Source organism: Diospyros lotus, chromosome 6, assembly GCF_014633365.1.
Source record: "Diospyros lotus cultivar Yz01 chromosome 6, ASM1463336v1, whole genome shotgun sequence".
In the NCBI taxonomy this organism is placed as follows: domain Eukaryota; kingdom Viridiplantae; phylum Streptophyta; class Magnoliopsida; order Ericales; family Ebenaceae; genus Diospyros; species Diospyros lotus.
The window spans coordinates 24893430-24909277 of NC_068343.1; the positions used below are offsets into that span (position 1 = coordinate 24893430).

At 34.8% G+C, this 15848-nt stretch overlaps 1 long non-coding RNA gene across 1 annotated transcript; it reads left to right on the forward strand.

Moving 5' to 3' along the window:
* The first annotated feature begins 507 nt into the window (after positions 1 to 507).
* Positions 508 to 2081, forward strand: LOC127804723 (uncharacterized). Its single transcript, XR_008023713.1, has 3 exons — positions 508 to 1248; positions 1427 to 1512; positions 1822 to 2081. It is a non-coding gene; the product is annotated as an uncharacterized LOC127804723 (long non-coding RNA).
* Positions 2082 to 15848: the final 13767 nt, after the last annotated feature.

Genomic DNA, 15848 nt, shown 5'->3' on the forward strand with positions numbered 1-15848 from the left:
CGACAGGGAGTGCCTCGGGACTTGGATGTTTAGGGAACATGGCATGAGATTGGTGAGCGTCTCGAGGTGAGGTTGATGACGTTAAAAGCAATGAGATCGGGAATAATTTTTGAAATAAATTCTGTATAAGCCTAAATGGGTGTCAGTACCGAATGGTTGCAGGGGACCTCCGGGAGGCTGATGGGACCCTAATGGTGGTCCGGTTTTGCAAATGAGGAAACCCTAAGGTGTCATTGGGTAGAATAAAGGCCCCGTGCAAGTGTATGGATGAAATCGGTATTCCCAAGTAGAAGTCGGATATTAATTTTGAAGAAATAAAAAAAAATGTTAAATTAAGCTTTGGAAGGTCCAAGAGCAATTATAAAAAATTTTCAAGCGTATTTAAAATTTCTTAAGTGAAATTATGGAGAAAATGGTGGATTAATATGTAAATTACGTAACATATATATATATATATATATGCATTGGATGCGCTGGCGCAAGCCATCAACAGTAGCTTTTCTTGGATTCGAAACAGAGAAGAGAAGGGAGAGTGAGATCAGAAAGAGAGAGAGAGAGAAAAGATGAGATCGGCAGCGGTCGATCGTAGTGGTCGTGGCCGACCGATGGTGTAGCTTGAAATAGCGGTTGTGAATCGGCCATGGCAGCGATGGCATGAAGAGATGGAGGCTGGGCGATGAAACGATGAAGGCCGACGGAGCTAACGCACTGGGATGCGCAGAGGCAGCCGGCGAGGGCATGACGAGCAGTTACAAGAGGCTGTTTGGCCGGCCGATGATGCTGGATTGCAACGACAGTGGTTGCAGCTACCATGGCAGTGCGCAGAGCGGCGCGTGGTGCTGCTTGCAGCAGAGGCCAATCGGTGTAGCGCTGCCGGTGATGGCGGCTTGGGAAACAGCGGTGGTCGGAGGGCCGGATGGCAATGGCCGTCCGGGCCATGTGCAGTTGCAGGCGGGCCAGACGCGCAGAAGAAGAAGAAGGAGCAGGCGCGCAGGAGAGATGAAAAGAAAGGAGGAAGAAGAGAAGAAAATAAGAAATTAAAGAAAATAAGAAAATTTGGAAAAAAAGGAGAAAATAAGGGAAAAAATATCAAAAAAATTCAAAAAAAGGGAGAAAATTCTGAAAATTAATTTGGGACTCGAGGAGTGTGTCGGAAGCTTGAAAAAAAGGTTTTGAGCATAAGGTGATGTCCCATAAGGCGACGCCGGTGCGAGCGTTTGGCCGATTTTCTTTTCCAGGTTCGATGAGGTAAAATAATTATTTATTTCTAATTATTTGCATTATGTGAGATGATGTAATGTGAATTGTTGGTTAGATTAGACCCTCGGTTGGGGCTATTGGAAGTGGTTGATTAGTGGGTCTTTTGCGGTGAATAGTAAAATAGACCCTGGTTTAATTTTGTTGTTTGGTTTGTGATTGCATCTAGGGTCGACCTAGGAGGCAGTGATCCTAGAAGAGTTCGAAGTTCGGGCTAGCATTCTCGTCCATGGCAGAGATCAGGTTTCGAGCTAGGTAAAAGACGACCCCAATGGTGGCGGCCATGCGAATGTTTTGTAATATGGTTAAATATATGTTGTTTATAGTGGTGTGTTGTGCATGTTCTATAGGTAGTCTAGTGGAGTCCTATGGCCATGGGAGAGACTAGATGTATGTTAGGGATAATATGAGAGGTAAGTGCCTCGAACAAGTAGGTTCGAAGAACAGTGATGCGTCGTCATTCATGCATATTTATTTGTCATTGCATTTCATATATTATCTTGTTTACATTCATTTGCACCCTTACTGAATCATTGTGACTCATAAGTTTATCTCGTGTTGTAGATGTTGCAAGTCTAGATGCAAGCAAGGATTATATCGGGAGGTTAAAGTGGTGACTAGCGTTGTCGCATCGTAAATTGTATTATCTCTTGTATGTGAATATGTATATATCCTTGTGGGTGAATGTGTATGTTGTTGGGCGCTGGATGGTATCCAGTTTGTTGTAATCGGTATAATGTAGTATATGATTGTGTAGACTTTTGGTTGTTAGTGGCTTGTTTGTTGGAGCCAAGTTTTAGGATCAGGTAAGAATCAAAGAGGTATTTCCCATAAATCCCCAATACTTAGTAGATATTTGTTATGCTAGTCTTGTGTCTGGTCTCACATTTGACTTGTGGTGAGACGAGCTAAAGAAAGGTGAAATTCACTCGAGTTTTGGGTCTCATCCGTTATGTTTCTTTTTATGTTTTGGGACCCACTTCTCTAGTAGAGCGAAGGGAAAGACGAAGCCTAGCCCCACCTAAGACGTTTCCCAATGAAACATAGTCCATCTCTTCATTAGTTTGGTGGTGTGTGAGTAATCCGACCAGTTATTCACCGGTAGGGCCCATAAGTGGGAGTGAGCTGTTACACTTATCTCCATTGGCAAGCTCCTATCAACTGTCAACCTCGCTCTACCTTGATTCTAGCTTTCTCTCTTTACAAATTTCTATTGTCGTAGTTTTTGGGCTACAATAGTTGAAATATTCCATTGCTAGTAATAGTGACGGAATATGATTTAAAATCAGTCTTAAAATCTATCTCGAATTTGTTTAAAATATAATTTATTTAGTAATATATTTAGTATACTATTCGATATTTAATTAATTTTTGGATAATGTCAATTATTATTTTTAGTGTAATGATAAGTTTGAATAGAACTATTAATATATATATATATATAAATGTAAACTAAATACAAAAAAGTTTCTTCTAACTATATAAAATAGAACACACTAAATATAATGAGTTTAACTTAATCTCACTAAGTTTGCATTTTTGGGATGACTGTCCTCGCACAGACTTGATGCTCGTGCTCTAGATTATATCAAGGGAGATAAATCGAAGGTGTGAGATTTTACTTAATTGCTCAGGATGAGGATCAAAGTCACGATCCACCTTATAATTATTAATTCATCATAATTTTTTATATTTTTAAATTATAACAGCCTAAATTAATTGTCGATACAAAAGAACTTTCTTGTTATTATTGACTAGAATTTTTATTTCTAATCATGAAATAATAAAAATATTAATATTTAACAAACATTATATAAACAACTCTTAATATAATTATATTTTTCTATAAATGCATAAATATAATTATTAAACATTATAATTGAGCATTAGTTATTTATTGATAATAAAATATATTAAAAATTATATATCAAACTAATTTATTATATTTATTAGATTTAAAATATAATTAAATTTTTAATCAACACTAATTTAAAATACAATAATTTAAATTATTTTATAATCACATTTTAAATGATTACAATAAATTATTATTTAAATTATTTAATAATTATCACAACTTAAATTATTTTGTCAACTATCATAATTTTAAATTATATTATTTTTATAAATTATATTAATTTTTATTTAATTATTAAATATTTTCGCACAGCCCCCAACCCCAGCCCCCCCCCAAAAAAAATCCCTCTCTTCCCTCTCTGTGTCGCATGGCCGCCGCCACTCGCACCGTCGCCCCCGCCACTGCCGCTCGCACCGCCTCGCCCCCACCCACAAAAACCCGCCTCCGCAGCCAGTCTCATCCCATGTACGAGGTTTGATTCTTCTCGCTCACATTTTACTGCGGATACATTAATCTGCCACAGTTTTTTGTACTCATGTATGTCTTTCTTCCAATCATAAGCGAAATTATCATTCAAAGTAGTGGTTGATTTCTTCTTCCGAACCCCACATCTTCCATGTTGGTTTATTCCCGCCCACCAAAGTGTTACAGTTTGGAAATATATATACACATTTGCCCGTATATGTATAAATATTTATATGTTATGTACGTCCAATTGTTTTAGGGGGTTAATGAAGGAGTAGGTTTGCTGTGTTGCTTCTGTCATTTATTTTTACCATAGAAGGCTAAATTTTACACGGAAAAACACCTGATTAAGCGGTAGCTGTTAGGAAGATCATGTGCTTTTAATTTAAGTTTTGATCTGTTGATTGATGATATTTGTTTCTGTTAGGATTTTTTTTTTTTTTATTCTAATGGCATTTGAACCTTGAATTGGATAAAGTATTTACTTTACTCATTTATTTTTCTATTTTATTAAAGTGAAATTTTGCAATTCAAGTTTTTTGGACCCTTACATAAGGTATGGTCAGTACAAAACGTTGTCCCTTGAAGTGGAACTGTTTTAGATGTAATTTTAATCTTTGCATATAGTTTGGTTATCTATTTCAATAGTATATAACATAGGATCCATTTCATCAGTAATGCGCTGTTTATTCTTCTGGTGGAAACGGATATTCCTAATGAAAATTTTGTTGTTAATTTCTTAACTTTTTTTTGTTGTATAAATGTCTCTACCGACAGATTTTTTATTAACCTAATCTTGCGTTATACTTTTTTTCTACGGTAGATTGTGTACTGGGACGTCTAGGTTTTCTCATGGGAAAGAAAAATGAAATCAGTAACTATGTGTGTGTGCGAGTGTGTTTTCTTGTGGATTTCAACCAGGCAATGATTATTTCGCAAGGATTTATTCATTTCCCTCTTACTTTCTAATTCAACCAAATTAAATAAATAAATCCAGCTTTATTCATTTCCCCCCCTCCCCCGGGGGAAACAAAAAAAACACATTTTCCTTTCTTTTCTGTCATATCCAGGAATCCAAGTTCCAAACATACCTTGGCCTTTTATTTGAATTCATTTTTATTTGTGGTTAATGTTGGCATTGTTAGCTCCTATAATCGAAACTATTTTTTAGAACAGAAGAAAATGAATTTGCTAGTTTTCTTGATTTTTAGTTTCTATTAGCAATTATTGATTTGAATTTTATATCCTTAAGTTCTTGCATATGCATATGCCTTCTGTTATATTCATTGCATGTTATTTGGATGCTTCGATTCATATTTTTGCTGGACTTGGAGTTACTGATTGTTAATGAAATCTTGTTATAGTTGGAATTGTTAGTAGGTTGTATTGATTGCTGTATGAATTTTGTTTTCAATTTTTGTAGTCTTGAGCTTTGTAGCCTTAGTACATTTTCAAGTAAATAGCCTTTCTAAGGGGGGCACTTGGATCAGAAAAATTTGGATTTTGCGCATTCTATTGGTGCCTTTTACTTTCTAAAAGGATAGAAACCTTATTCCATAAATGCACAGTAAAACAAAATCTTAAAGTTCTAATTCATTTGGTCGCACTTGCTTCTTTATTTCTTGGATTGGCTAAAAGAAATTGATATTTGATTGGGCAGGTTCCCAGTCAAATCTCTAGTCTGAATTCGGTATCACTGCCAATCAATGGAAAAGTCTTTCTGTCAATCAGGTTGCAAACAGTGGCTCATCGCTTTAAGGTTTCATGTGCGGTATGTATGTTCCTTTAACCATGATTTCACATATTGTAAGCATAGAAGTCTCATTTTTCAAATCCATGGGTATGCGAACCTACATTCTATGTACAATTTATTGAAAGTCCAGAATCTGAATTGGTGGTATCAGGGGCTTAGTAAGCAGATAATGGAATACCACAATTCAGGAGGTTTGTTTTGTTCATTAACAATTTATGATGAGGATATCATAAGATGTAAATGTGGGACAATGTAACCTTTAGCATCTTTGTTTGTTGTCAATTTTCATACTTTTCTTGGAGTAAGCCATTTTGTGTAATTTGGTCATATTTCATAACAAATAGTAAATCCATCTTGGCCGTCTGGTTATATAATTTTAAAGAACAATTTCTCAAGTTTGGCCACCTCTTTGTCCAAAATTGAGTGTGCAGCCCTGTATTATGTGGGAGTTTCTGGATTTGTTAATTGGTATTATTATTATTTGCAAGCTTGTAATATGGAGCAAAACAAGGTTGTCTGGTCAACGCATGCACAAAATTTTTTTATGCAGAGGGAGATTTATCTTGGTGTCTGAAAACTTCAAGCTCAATGTGCAAGTCCAATCTTTTGCAGTGTTCAAACGCTGTTAGATTAAATTTGGAAATTATGCTGCATAAAGTTTGTTGGTTTTGGTATATAGATATAAAATGCTTTGACCAGGGATGAATTGCTGTTTTGTTTGAACAGGCCAAACCAGGGACCGTACAGAAAGTGTGAGGAAGCAGCTGGCTCTTCCAGCTGATCAGACTTCTGTCACTGGAGACTCTACGTTTGCGACACGTGGGGCTGACTCTCTTGACACGGTAACCCAATTTATCCATTTTTCCCCTTTATTTGGTCTACCCGAGGTATTCTTGTGCACCTAAGATCAAACAGGCCGCCACACTAAGCAAAAAAAACTTTATTCTGTTGTGTTAAATTTGACCAAGATTATTTGTTTAAATATTTTTTGTGTTGAAATTTTTTTATGAATGACTGTGAGAGCTTAATAATCCTTGTTTGCTTGCTTTATTAGCCCAACCGAGAATGATTTTTATTCACTCGTACCTATATTTAGCGGACAAAATATATATTTCATCTTTGATTCAGCTTTGAAAATTTGTTTTCTCTCTTCTTCCTGAGACGATCACTGTTAGGGTTAATGATCATTGAGATGCTTGCTTCAATTTAGGATAAGAAAGTGGAAGAAATTGGATGTGGTGATTTAAAGTGATTTGTTTGATTCAAATATTATTAATATTTTGGTTGAATATTAATTTTTATTTTGTAAATATAAATTTTATAATTCTCATTTTAATTTATATTAGAATTAAAATTATTTTAAATTAATTAGGTTAATTTAATAATTAATTATATTTTAAAAAAGAAAAACATATTTATTTTAGTGACAGAATTAGCGGCGCTATTCTGTTGCTAAAAATATAGTTTTTTAATTTTTTTTTATTGTAGCGACAAAATTTTTGTCGCTAAAATAATTTTTTAATATGTTTAGCCACGAAAATTTCCATCACTAAATATAGTGATGAAAAAGTTTGTCGCTAAAATAAATTTTTTAATTTTTTTAATATATTTTAGTGATGAAAATGTCTATCACTAAGAGTGTGTTTAATAACATGGAAAATGTCTCATCCAAGGAATTGAATTTTATTTTTGGTGTTTGACACACTATATTTTCCATGGAATTCAATTCCATAGTACAATCATTAAAGCATGTTTTTAACTCTTTTTCATGAAAAATTTAATATAGGGGGAGATGTTTTTGTTTTCCATGTAAGTTGGAAAACACTTTTCTTTCCACCTAAATGCTATCAAACACACCCTAAATATAATTTTTTTAAATTTAGTGATGAAAATTTATGTCTCTAAAATAATTTTTTTAATTATGTTTATATTTTAAATTTTTAATATGTTTAGTCACGAAAATTTCCATCACTAAATATAGTGATGGAAAAGTTCGTCGTTAAAATATTTTTTTAATTTTTTTTAATATGTTTTAATGACAGAAATGTCCGTTCCTAAATGTAATTTTTTAAAATTTAGCTACGAAAATTTACTTCTCTAAAATAATTTTTTAATTTTTTTATATATATTTTAAATTTTTAATATGTTTTAGCGACAAAAATTTTCGTCGCTAAATTTTAAAAAATTACATTATTAGCAATGGAATATTCCATCACTAATTCGTTGCTGTTTTGTTTGGTCGCCATATTGGACTACTGAATTAGAGATGGAATAGCAACATAAATTTTTTTGCTAAATTTAAAAAAATTACATTGAGTGATCGAAAATTTTTCGTTGCTAATCCATTGCTAGAAAAATTTACCAACGAGCACTTTAGTGATGGATATGTTCTATTGCTAAATCAATTTAGCAATGGATTTTTGGGATTTAGCGATGGAATATATTTGTCGCTAAAATCCAAAATTCTTGTAGTGATGGAACCCATCTCTAGGTTTCTACATTGGCAATAACCAAAAAGAGAAAATGCAGCATTGAGTAGGGGTTTGGTGGTTGGATGAGGGTTTGGTCCATGAACCAGACATGATAGATAGAGAAATGATGATGGCAAATAACTATTTGATTCATTATTCTTTTAACTTATATAACCTTTGGATCAAACAATCGATTTCATCAATCATACTATTACTTGCATTCGATTTTCATATTTCAAGCACTTCCAATATTTTATACTTGCAACATGTATTTCAAAAACATAAAGAAATTTAAAACAATTTTCATACAAATTATTGTTGCCTTAATACAACAATTAAATTTATTTGTATAAAGAACAACTCAGGTATAGTCCAGGTGAGACGTCAAGGTTCGTGGCACTATAAGGGGGCTAATGGGTGTTGGGCTCAATTTCCTATCTAGGAAAGCTATAAGGATGCAAGGAGTCCTCGGATGGCTCCTAAGAGTCTTCATAGACCTTGCTTTGAGTCTTCAGATGGCTAGTCTTTCGTAGGATTTGATGGGTCGTATGGGTGGCGACCGAATGAGTCTATAGCAAAGGAACAATTAGAATGTACGTGAAGAGTTTCCCTATGCGAGCCCTCCAATACCTAAGTCAGATGATGATTTACGTGATAATATTTTTTTACATATTTTCTATACCATTCTTACTTGATTTTATGCTTAATTCTTATGCTTATATATGCTTTCTATATTAATTTTAGATAATTTATCATATGGATAGGATTTCAAGGAAAAGTGAGAAAGAAGAGCAAAAATTATGATTTTTCGCTACTTAAAGGTTCGATTAAAAATAAAATCTGTACCAATTGGAATGTCAAAAAATTACGAAAAATGGGTTAATTTGTAGATGGATTAAGAAGCATTTTAAAGGTTATTTGGGTTGCCTATTTCATAAAAAATTAGGACCAATTGGACCTAAGAAGGCTACCCAAAAGTTTAATAAAATTAAACCCATATCTTACAAAAATCTCTAAATTGTAATTCTTGATATTTTGAATAACTTTTTTGTATTGAATATGGGACCTAAACTTTTGAGTGGACATGGGTGGCATGAAACATGGAGAGGAAAATATGGAAGAGGAAAACATGGAGGAGAAAATTATGGAGGTAGGGTATCCCATGTTTGAAGGAGAAAATTAAGGAAAAGAAGAAATTGAGGAGTATAAATTGAGATGGGAGGCTAGAAAAATAGAGAAGTTGGAGAGGAGAGAGCTTGAAGGATTGGAGAATTGAAGCACTCTTAGTGGAAGATTTCTTCAAGAATTGGTGACAATATTTTTGGAGAAGGAAATTATACACATTAAGAGAGTTCTATTCTCTTCTTCCATTTCCTTTAAATTTTATATTTATGTTCATTTATTTTCTTATGGATTCTATCATTTGTAATATGAACTAAACTCTATAACTAGGGTGTTTTGATGTAACATAAATATGATAATTTGATTTTTATAGATTGATTTTCTTTATTCATGTAAGTGTTTATTATTGTGCTTAATGTTATCAAATACTTAACCAATATTTGATTAATATATTAATATAGATTTAGACCAGAAGAAAAAATTTACAACTTGATCTAGATAATAAACACCACAAGAATATAATTGGAACGGAAGCAAAAATTTGATTTGTGTGATTAATTATCATTGCATGAATAATTAAATTTGGATTGTCAACTATTTAAATTAAATTGGATTAATTAGGTAAAATTGAAATACCCTAGTGCTCTCCAAATCTTGAAATTCTCCATATTTAATCAATTGTTTAAATAATATTTGACTTAATATAATTTTAGTAATTATCATCCGACCCTCGTGGGAACGATATTCTACTCACTACTCTATTACTTGTGCGATCTGTACACTTGCGAAAAATCTCCATCAATGATGCCATAAAATAGATGTATGTATATATGCTCACGAGTACATACAACCCTTGAGGACAATCAGCTCCCACCCAATGCCTTGGTCCACCCATGTGACATACATAAGACAATATATACATATAAGAACATGCTCATGGTATGCCCTTCAAACCCAACCTCAGAGGGACCCAAACTTGCTCAATGCCATGCCAATGAATGCATAAACTCTTTACAAGAACATTTAAACATGCTTTGGAATTGAGAAGGAAATAATCAAAACTTGACTTAAACCCATTTCAAAAGAAATAGCAGAAGCAGTTGATAGTTTCCCCCAAAACGATCGACAGTTGCCTCACCTGAAGCAAACGGTCAACAACCTCGAGCCTCCGATTGACAGGCTCAACAAATGGTTGATAGGTAGTAGAATAGAACCCTTCTTCATTCATACCAAATGCAAATTCAAGATATTCATACAACCAACCCCTTAACTCGAAAGAATCATTTGTTTTAGAATTGTAGGGTGAAACTAGTCCTACTTTGAAACTCAAGGGAGACAACAAGATCAAACTATCAACAAAAGATATTTACAGAGGTTTTAACATAAACTTCAACAAAAGCCACCCTTTTAAGAAAACATGGGTTTTTATGCTTGAATCCTCAAACACCATGACCAAAAGCTTTAAAGAGATGGGAGGGATTGAAATTTGCCTTAAGAAGCTCTTCTTGATGATTTAGTTGAGAAGATATGCTTCCAAGATCCCTTTACTTCTCACACTCAAAAAGAGAAACTAATAAGAGGATAAAAATGAGAAGAAGTCTTTAGCTTCACAACCCCTTTGGAGCTCAACCAATCAAGGAAGAAGAAGGAGAAAATAACCCTAACCTTTTTTGCTCTCTCTCTCCCGATGGCCACGCCCCTCTTCTTCTCTCTTCCTTTGCCTTTCAATTTCTTTTTCTCATGTAAAATAAGCCTTCATTTATGCACATACACACAATTACTTAAATGCCCTTATTGCATCATAATTCAAATGAGAATTATCTATACTTCAAGTAATAATTTAGACATTAATTAAACTCCACAACTCCAAATAATATTTCCATACATACCTTGGTTTATTTTGGATCCCATTACCATTAAAGTCAAATATTAGACTTTTCACTTTCTTGCACATCACTTAAAAATACCACAAATAATTCCCCAAAAATTATTACTTAATAAAATAAATGTTCCATTCCAAGATATATCACTCAGACCCATTAACTGGTCATTACAGATTCTCCCCCATTCAAAAAATTTGGTCCTCCAAATTCGTATTTGATTGCTCGAACAACTGAGGGAAAGATTGCTTTATGTCTTCCTCTAACTCCCATGTGGTTTTTTCTGGGTAGTGTCGTTCCCATTGAACTTTCACATAATGAATAGTTTGATTCCTTAGCATTTTTTCCTTTCGGTTCAAAATTTCTGTAGGAAATTCCTCATATGTCACATTTTCCTGAATCTCAAGGGTATGGTATACAATGATGTGCTGAGGGTCTGGTATGTATTTGCGCAATATTGATACATGGAAAACATCATATAGACCAGCAAACTATGGTGGCAAGGCCAAACTGTAGGGTAAAGGCCCTATCTGTTCCAAAATCTCGAAAAGGCCAACATATCGTGGACTGAGCTTCCCTGAAACTCCCAATGATCACACACCCTTCATAAGCATAACCCATAGCCATACATGATCTCCTACAACAAACTCCAAGTCTAAACGCCGTCTATCAACATAACTTTTCTGACGATCATGGGTAGCATTTTTTCAAGCTCTGATGAGTCGAATCTTGTCATTAGTCTGTTCAATCATATTAGGTCATAGCAAAACTCTATCTCCAGCCTCCTCCCAACAAATGGGCGACCTACATAGCCTACCATACAACTCCTCGTAAGGCAGCATCCCAATATTAGAGTGAAAGCTGTTATTATACACAAACTCCACTAATGGCAAATAGTTATCCAATTCCCACAGAAATCGAGCACGCAAGCTCTTAACATATCCTTTAGTGTTCGTAAAGTCCGCTCTGTCTAATCGTCTGACTGTAGGTGGAATGCGATACTGAAATTCAACCGAGTCCCCAAAGTCTCATGTAAAGCTCCCTAGAAATGGGACGAAAACTTGTTGTCTCTATCTAACATAATACTAACTAGGACGTCATGTAACTTCACAATCTCTTCAATACATAATCTAGCCAATTGACTCAAAGAAAGTCTTCTTATTTGGGAGGAAATGAGCTGATTTCATTAGTTGATCTACTATAACCCATATCACATCGTGCCCTTTTTAAGTCCTGGGTAAGATCGTGACAAACCAATGGACTTCTGATGTTCTGCTTTCACTTGCTGGCATATTTGACATTGTGAAACAAATTTAGCCACATCTCTCTTCATGCCATTCCACCAAAATTGACACCGCAAACCTTGGTGCATCTTCATCGTGCCTGGGTGGATAGTATAACAAGCTTTATGAGCTTTTATCAGGATCTCCCGTCTCACCTCATCATCTTGAGGCACACAAATCTTTCCTTGATATAACAATAACCTGTCATCCCTCTGACTATATCCCAAAGCACCAAATTTCCCTATATTCGATAAAATCGTAGCCAACTTTTCATCGTTAGGCTGAGATACCTGAATACGCTCGATCCTATCCGGTTGCACCTGCATAAAACCATAAAACATAACAGGTCTTCCCTCGAAAGTGAAAATAGTTAAGTCACTCAATTGCTCCAACAACTGCCATTCTTGTACCATCATAGTAGCCATGAAAGCTCCTCGCTGACTCATGACATTCGCTACAACATTGGCTTTTCTCGGATGATATAAGATATCACAATCATAATCCTTAAATAACTCAACCCACCAATGTTGTCTCATATTCAACTCTTTTTGGGAGAAGAGATATTTCAAACTTTTATGATCGGTGTAAACTTTTACTTTTTTGCCATATAAGTAATGCCTCCCAATTTTCAAAGCAAATACCATAACAGCCAATTCCAAATTGTGCATCAGGTAGTTCATCTCTTGTCTTTTCAATTGTCAAGATGCATAGGCAATTACACGTTTATCTTGCATCAAAACACATCACAGTCCTAAGTAAGAAGCACTATATATTGTAAAATTTATCTCCACTCCTAGGAATGGTTAACACTAGAGTGGTAGTCAATCGTTGCTTCAATTCTTAGAAACATTGCTCACAAGCTTCATTCCATTCAAATGTCACTCCTTTCTGGGTCAGTTTCGTCAGCGGATTGACGAAGATAGACGAGCAAATCCCTCAATAAATTGTTGATAATAGTCAGCCAACCCCAAGAAACTACTGATCCCTGTCACTATCGTGGGCTTAGGCCTATCAACCACTGCCTTAATCTTCTCTGGGTTTGATATTATGCTCTTTGTTTTGATTTTGATGATGAAAAACTAATTGGACCATATGACACAAGTTGATATAATTTTTGAACTACTTTTGGTTTCACCTAAAAATCAATTTTAATCTCTATAAAAATTCAAATAATCTCTAAAACTTAAACTATCATCTGAATCAATTGAAGCTTATTAAAGATTGGAAATAATGTTTTTCTTTCGACGAATACGTTTTCTAAAAATGAGTTTCAAAATTGGATTTCAAGAAGTGGAGAAAATGGAGCTTTTAAACTAAGGTTCTTTTGAAACTTAAAACCAAAATGTCGATAAGGTCATTTGACCTATCGACCATTTTGTTGGTTTGTGGCTCAATCTGTTGACAGTCTTTCATAAATTGTCGACATGTTAAAATCTTGCTCTTAGTTTTTAAATGTCGACAATCCCTGCATCAAAGATGTCAATAGTTCTTCAAAACTATCAATAATAACCTTGCTCAAACTATTGACAGTTTCTATTCCAGAATCTTCCAACGACTAGTTTCTCCACTCTTCCAAAGTGCTCTTTCCACTGCCAATGGCAATATTCTTGCAAGACTTCCTCAAGCTCTATAAATATTGATCATATGGATGATTCAAGATGCCTAAATGATTACGTTGTAAGCTCTCAAGTGCTCGTCCATTTTGTGCTTCATTTGTTGCATTTATTGTTCTCTAAGGCTTTGCTTTCTTAATTGTAAATTTACTTCCAAGCCTTGTTTCTTTATTGGGAGAATTTGTAAGTAAGAGTGTTAACTCTTAGATCATCTCTTTAGTATCATTCTTGATTTCATACCTTATTGCTAGAGAGCCTATATCAATTGTAAGAGGTTGCATTTCCTATCTTGTTGCTAGAGAGTTTGTTTGTTTAAACTAAAGGTTGTAAATTCCTAACTTGGTACTAGAGGCCCTATTCGGAGTGATCAGAGGATTATAGTAAATTAGTTTTAAATTCCTTAGTGAGGAGTTGAGGGAATGGATTAGGCTTGGTTTAAGGTGAACCATTATATATCATTGCGTCCCTCTTTTGATTGTGTTCATTGCTTCATTTATTGCTCTAAGTATTTCTGTAATCTTTACTTGCATTAAAATCTTATTTTTCATAAAAGGATTTCGAGTTTTTCAAGCAAAATTTTTAGACAACCCCCCCTCTTGGGTTTTGGTGCCAGTGCTATACATTTATATCAATTGGTATCAAAGTGAGGTTTCCATTTTTAAAAGGTCTAATAACCTAGGGTAAAAGATCCATACACGACACACTTTGCTAATTCATTCCAAGTCGAGGGTCAAAGCATCTCTTGTCCACCTACTTTGATGGTACTAACTATAACTATTGGAAGAAAAGAATGTTAATCTATCTCATGCATGATTCTAGCCTTATGCAAGCAATCAAGAAGGAAACTAAGATGGTTGATGAGGAGAAAATGGATACTTCGACTGCGAAAGAAATGAAGAATATGGAGATCAATGCAAAATCTATGAATACCCTGATTTGTGCTCTTTGCCCGAAGAATTCAATCAGATATCCACATGCAAAATAGCTAAGGAAATATGGGACAAATTAGATGTAACATATGAAGGTACAAGTCAGGTAATGAAGAGGAGCACCAACTATTGGAGTATCAATGCAAGGGTTTAATCAGATTTTCAATTTTTTTTCAAAAAATTAATAAAATGGCAGCGAAAACATAAACCAAAAACGCCATTGCAAGACTAGTTTTGATGTCCATATGCTATCCAAATCTAAACCATGCCACATGGGGTTTAGAGGGTATACCTTTCAACACTTGAAGGTCGATGTAGAGGTTGAAATCTTTCTTGTGGCTGTAACTCCTTGCTCCAAATAGCTCTCAAATAGTTTTTCGGTTAGATAGAGAGAGTAAGGGAGATTAGGATTGGAAATGAAATGAGTTTGAATCAAAGGGGCTTCTTATGCTTCATAGTCTTACTATCAAGAGCAATAGCTACAATAGATATGAGGAAGCAAGGGGAGCAATGGAAGAAGGCTAATCAGAGAGGGTTTAGGCTCTTTAGGGTGAGAAAGATTCTGGTTAGGGTTTGGGAGAAATCAAAATGCAACAGCACACACTTAATTTCTTCTCCCATTTAGCTTATATATCAAATACCCAAAACCCTAGTTGCCCAAATCCTCTCACAACTAACAAGGGACATGGAAATCGGGCTGGGAACATGGAGGAGACAAGGAGGACGCACTCCATCCTTCCCTCGTCTGCCTTTGCCACATGTCCCAACCTTTCTGCCTCACGAATTGACAAGCGATCGTGCAATCTGGCAGACAGATCGACACAACCGATTAATTGCTTGCAATGAGTTGTCGATCGTTTCTCTTGAAATCGATCGACAGCTTCCCAAGGCTGTTGACCGTTTTTGTCCCTTATTTAAAACTTGTAGAAAATTGCATCTAGGCTCGCTGTTAACTCTTAATAGCACTTTCATTATCTCATAATGACACTAAGGCCATCGTTAACTCTTAACGGCATGCCCGTCAAGTCTTGACAATTGCTTCTTATTAATTTGATCATTGAATCCCATCCGTTAACTCTTAACAGTAACGCCATTATCTATTAATGATGGTTTTAGCCTTAATTGATTAGTTAACCATCATACCCGGATATGCGTGTGACTTTCTTGGTTCACTACTAAGTAGCAATTAAGACATGTCAAACTCTTTGATGTTGACC